We start from the raw sequence: 6,000 nt of genomic DNA, 5'->3' as shown, positions 1-6,000 counted from the left end.
CGCCGTCCCCTCGCCCGGCCGTGCCCCGTGCACGAGGCGTGCGGGGAGCCGGAAAACGTCCGCGTGCCGGATGTCCAAAGACACGGCACCACGACCCCCGGCAGCGGCCTGCCCGCGCGGCCAGTGACATGCCTCGCAGCCCGTGTCCAAGCTGGGGAAAGCGCGCCGCCTGGCAGAGGAGGAGTCGCAGCGGTGTGACCCTGGATGCGGTCCTTCTGGCACATCCGCGGGGCGGAACGACGTCATGTTGGTGTGGCAGTGGCTGCTCTGCTGGTAGGACTCATGCAACCAAGTGCTATTACAGCCCTAATACAATAGGCCGGGCCAGGAGCCAGCACACTGAGACTTGTATAATACCAGCATAACGTGTTGACATCCCACAGCCCACCCTTGCTTGCTCTGTGGGACCCAGAACGGCACATCGGTGCAGCGTGGCTGGAAGCTGACTTACGGTGGACACCACGACAGTGAGCACGGTATCAGACCCTCCTCGGATCTTGCCCGACCGGCGTCTGTGTGACCAGCAGAGCCTGAAGCCGGCCGTTGGCTTGCATCCCCCCGCCACGCTTTATTCCTTCTGCAGAGGAGGCTGGGTAGGGGACATGCTGTGACTGTGGGTTCGAGTTATATTTTGATTACAGATGCTGTGAGCAACATTCATTCCTAGTGGGTGTATCATGGCTAGAGCTTCCGGAGAAAGCAGCCAGTGGAACAGCAACAGGTCCCTGACAGGGAGGGCCATATCCGCTGCAGCCTGTACGCTCAAGAGGATGCAGCTGTATCCTCCCCACCAGGCCTGCACTTGCATTTTCCTTCATCAGACCTTAAGCAAGCGCTGCACCTCCTCGCCTTGCGACACCACCAGCAACTGACCTCCTAAGTGTGCCTGCCCTGCTGAAGGTGCTCAGGTTGGGGAGGAAAGGGAATTAAATGCATCCACCCTCACACAGCCACTGTATCTGCCAAAGCCTTGGGTTGCCTGCAAGAGGAGGCAGCTGGAGCGCTGGCTTTAAGAGGGGAGTTAATATAACCCGGCCTCTGCAAGTAGAATCCACCCTGACAGTCTTTCAACACCCAAAGAGACATCAGCGAGGACCTAGCCTAGAGGCGTTGACGTCAGGGGGACCTGGTGGACACTGTGTGCGTCACTGCGCCGAGTGAGAGGAAAGAGTCACCTCAGGGAGGGAGGGCAGGCAGAAAACAAGGACCCTAAGGATCACTTGCTCAGAGGATGAGAGGGGAAAGAGGTCAGTTCCTGACAAGCAGCTCAAAACAAACCCATTGTTCTTAGCGAGACTCTGCCGTCCCTCTTTCCCCAGCTGATACCTGGAAAATCCATCTGCCCTTTCCCCCTCCCTCCCCCAATCCTCTGCCCTGGCTGCTCGGGGAATGGGGAAATTCCTGAGACAGTTGTAATGGCACCAGCTTCCTGGCCAGTCTCGCCTCACCTTCCTAGAGGAAAATGAGCAGAGCTCATCCGATGCCTGGAGGAGGAAGCATACCCTGGACACGACAGGAGAACTCTGTGGGAGAAGCGTGCACCAGGCAGCCCTGAGACAGACGCTCTGTTCGGCAGAAGCACCACATCCCATGGTAGGACACTTATATTTCATTACTCCTGCGCCTACAGAAATTTGCTTTGTGGGGTCACCAGCCAGCCACTACCCTGTAGTTATACACACCAGCTCCTAGAAACCATACCAGCCCCTTCCTCACGCATACTCCAGGGCTTATCCCTAGGGCATTCCAGTTCAGTACAAAGCTCTAGTCCTGGGTTTTGTATCCTAATAAACACCATAGCCTAGCAAAACAGTGCTAAAGAGCCATGCTCTGTCATGTGCATCACTGCCCTCGCATCACAGCACCACTTGCCTGTGTGGTGCCAGAGCAGGCTCAATGGATACACACGAAGTATATAAGCCTTTTCCATAGAACGGTTATTTAAAAAACTCCTTGAGATCGTAGCCCCGGAGAAAGGACCCTGAACAGGCCAGTGGTGAACGGCATACAGAATGCAAACATTATGCTCCTCAAAATGCTGTCTTGGGGAAGTAACACAGAGAAGGGAACTTCTTGTCGTGGTTGCTTTACGGTTGCTTTGGTTCACAGCCAGCCTGGAATACCCCAGGCCTTTGGAGAACCTGTGGAAACGAAGTGCTGGGGAAGTTGTAGGTCCTCTTGAAGAGTCAACTAAAAACAGAGGGCAGGCTTTGTACATATGGTGTGCGCATGGTATGAGAAGACACTGTTTCTGCTGGGTTTTGGCATTGCGTCTACTACTGCTGGCCAGAAAGGCTGGTGGGGAGCAGGAATTTGGGGATTTCTTAAAAATGACAGTGTTGGAAAAGAATGTTGAAATGTTGAACATTTCCCACAAAATGAGAGTTCTGAATTTCTTTTTAGTCAGGAACCATCAAACTATCATTTTGCTTCTTTTGAAAAGATATCCATGTTCAACACAATTATATGAGCACAACTCTTCAAATATAAACAAAACAGAACGTGAAAATTTTAACCTATTTTCCTCTTTAGTACATAACTGCCCATTTATTTGTCAGGAGAAAAGCAACCCACTGAAAGTTTTTTAACCTTTGTGATTTTCCTTCTTCTTTTCTTCTGCCTTTAGTCTTCCCTTCAGGGAAATTAGCTTTGAACTAGTGGTAAGGACAGACAGACTTAACTCAGGTGTTCTTCAAGGAGGTCACCTATGTGAATGCTTAAATCAGAGCAGGTACTAAAACCCGAGCACATAAGCACGTGCTTAAGCATGTCCCTGAACTGAGGACAAGGGAAGCCAAACACTGAGATCACTGAATCGATGCAAGCTTTGCCACTGACATCAATGGGATTTAGCATAAGCCCATTCCTAATTACAATTGTCCTTAAAATTGTAAGGCAAGTCCTCATCTTCCTGATATTTAGGCACATGTCATATGCCTTTGTTTACATGAGTGGTCAGGCCCTTAACTGTAGCCTTGCTCATCTGTTTTTTATAAAGTACAGCTACGATTTCAGATCTGAAGAGAATGTGTTCTATGCACAAGTATCTTCTGCTTCAGAGCGCTGCAGTTTCCAAGCGGATGCCACTCTGGCTCCTGGCCTGGTCTCCCTTCAGCCCTGTCTTCCAGAGTCAAGCAACAAATTCCATTCCTTCTACACAGAGTAGCAAAGGCCATGTGAGTCATCACTGGGTGTGAGGACAAAGAGAGATGTTCCTTTAAAATGGTTTCTGCCTGACTGTTCCTTCTTTAAGAGGCCTTCTGGGAAGATTTATTCAGTTCCCTGGAAAAAAAGCGGTGTCCTAGGGCCCTGACAGTCTGCATAATGCTCTCTGCTGTGAAAATCTAAAAAGATCCTTCTTCAGGTGATTTAAGATATTGTCCTCCTCCCAGGAATATCTTCTCCATCACACCCATTTTCCACACTGCAAAGAGTATAGTTAGGCTGCTCATTCCATGGGCTCAGTTGTCTGACAGTCACTGTGTGGATCCATTTGGAGGTTTGGCTGCTTCCGTCTCAGTCAATAAGACTTGGGTGCAAGCAGCAAGATCATTCTCAGGGGACACAACCGTTACTGTCTCAAAAAGGACTGTTCTTTCAAATAATGCAAGAGATTCCCAGGAAATTTTGGGGTAGAAGGAGTTGTTACTGACAGGCAGGAAGTGATTGCTGTGTTCATATTAGAATAGAAAATTCAAAGGTTTTGGAGAAGCAAAAAACAGCAAGCAGTTATTTTCATTGTGTATATAATACCCACTTGCAAAGTGCACTTATTTGAGAGGTGAGGAGTTATTTTAAACACCCATGACCCACATGCCTGTTGACAATGATAAGAAAGGTATAGAAATATGTAGAATTCACAACTAACTGTACGTTTTAATGGTAATTTCATTTTCCTTCCCTTCCATCTATACCCCCTTCACACGAAATAAAGGTAATTTCTTAGTGTACAGAGCCTAGCACAAGGAGGTGCCACAGATCGTACTGAACCATGAAAAAGAAAACTGCAACTTCAGTTGTGTTTTTCATTGCCTTAGTCATACAAACAGAAGCAAAACGTTCCTGTTTGGGCAAATGGAAAGGGAATCAGTAGTGCGCACCTCTCTGCTGCAACTTCAGGACCTCGGCGGGTGTTAGATGTGTCTGCAGCTGGGCTGGTACGTGTGTATCACAGCTGCTGCAAGGAGACCCTTCTGCAGCATAAGCAGTGTCCGAGACAGTTGATGAGAAATAGGTGGCAGAATCAGGTGGGCAGCTATAAGAGAGGGGTTCTGTGTGGCATTCGAGCTGAGATTTTCTGTGAGGTACCTTGGGTGGTCTCTACTGAGCCAGGCATATAATTTCTATAATGTAGAGCCAAATAAAAAGAAGGCGAGGACCTTAATGGACTGATATAGCCATCACTTCTCACTCATAGGCTCATGCATATCTCCCCAACTCGAAACGAAGAACATAAATCATCTCTCCTGCCAAACAGCTAGAGAATATCATTTTTAATGGTGAACAGCTGAGAGTACATGTACATGTGTTTGTAAACGATTTAAGTCACATACATATAGGTCTCCTTGCCAGAAATCTGTTTGCTATATGAAACTTGAAGAATTGCACCTTGACTGTTCAATAATCAGGACTTGTATACTCCTGGTTTCTTTTTCCTTTTTCTTTTTAAGTGCTGTGGTTCTTTAATGTGCAGGCAGCACTTGAGTGGGAGCTGTTACTGTAGATGACTGCTCTGTGATAATATTTATGTAACATGTTCTTCTAGGGGCTCGGCTCTCGCCAGCTCTGCATCTTTGTTCCAGGCAGCCCTCCTGTTGACTGTTAGCACTGAACTCTCACATCAGATGTCTTGAGAACATGGTTTTTTAGGAAGCTGGCTATGATCCCTTCCTAGCAGCACAAGAGCCATTGCTGCACCAAAGCCCTGCCTGATCCCACTGGGAGACATTTACCAAGGCTTCTTAGCAGGCTCAAAAAAGTGGGACACATGGGGACAGCTTCAAATGCCTGTCTTTTCCTAAAAGTAGAAAACATACAATTAAGAGGTAAAAAAAAGAATTTACTTTGCAACAAGATACTGACAACAGCGGCATGTGGCAGCGTGTGCAGTATAGGCCAAGAGGCCGTCAGACAACTCTGCAAGTGTTTCTCAGTCCTTTGCAATCCCCTCCTTTCACTCCTGCCTTCCTTGCTTATGCATCTCAGCATTAAAAACGTAGGTCGAGCACCTAAAAGCCAGCTGGGAATGCGCATGTCCCCATCGCTCTGTGACAGGCTATGTGTGGCCTGCAGAAAAGCCATGGACAGGCATCCCAGGAGCGTGTGAAAGAACGTTACTAACAGGTGCAGCAGCACTGCAGGAATAAGTGATCTGTTTCTTCAGCCCACAGTGCACTTTGGCATCAGCTCAGCTATTAGGAAAATATCAGTGCATGCTTAAGTAAGTGAGTATCATTTCCTCCTTAAATCACGTAAGAAAAGCAAATTTAACAAGACAACCCTGGATGTCAGAGAGATCATCTCTACAAAGAGAGAACAGTCCAGGATTCCTTGGTCCTATTCCTCTCTGTGTCACAGACTCTTGAGAGTTTAATTTAGTCATTTAATTTGTTCTCTTTCATAGTTTTCCTGCTCCATAAAAGACAAATCTTATTAACAATTTATGAGACCGGACAGTAAATCTGGAGAATAATTCTTTACTGATTGCAGTCTGCTTGAAAAACCCAATGAAAGATGCTGCTGATAATTAATATTGCTCAATAGTGTGAATAAGGGGAGCAAGGTGCAAGCCAGGTGCATGGAAAAGGCTGACAAAAGGGGAGAAATACAGCATTTCCCTTGGCGATCTGAGCTACATGTCCACATTTTATAAAGGCTGTTAATCCCCACAATTAATAAATGCGGGTCTTAACACGTTGCTGGCTAAGGTCCCATGTTCTCTCTTGGGTCCACCCAAAACTCAGTAATTACGGGCTGTGGAGAGAGCCGTGCAGCGACTCT

Source organism: Apteryx mantelli, chromosome 26 (genome assembly GCF_036417845.1).
Source record: "Apteryx mantelli isolate bAptMan1 chromosome 26, bAptMan1.hap1, whole genome shotgun sequence".
Lineage (NCBI taxonomy): Eukaryota > Metazoa > Chordata > Aves > Apterygiformes > Apterygidae > Apteryx > Apteryx mantelli.
Note: the sequence above shows the minus strand (reverse complement) of the source record.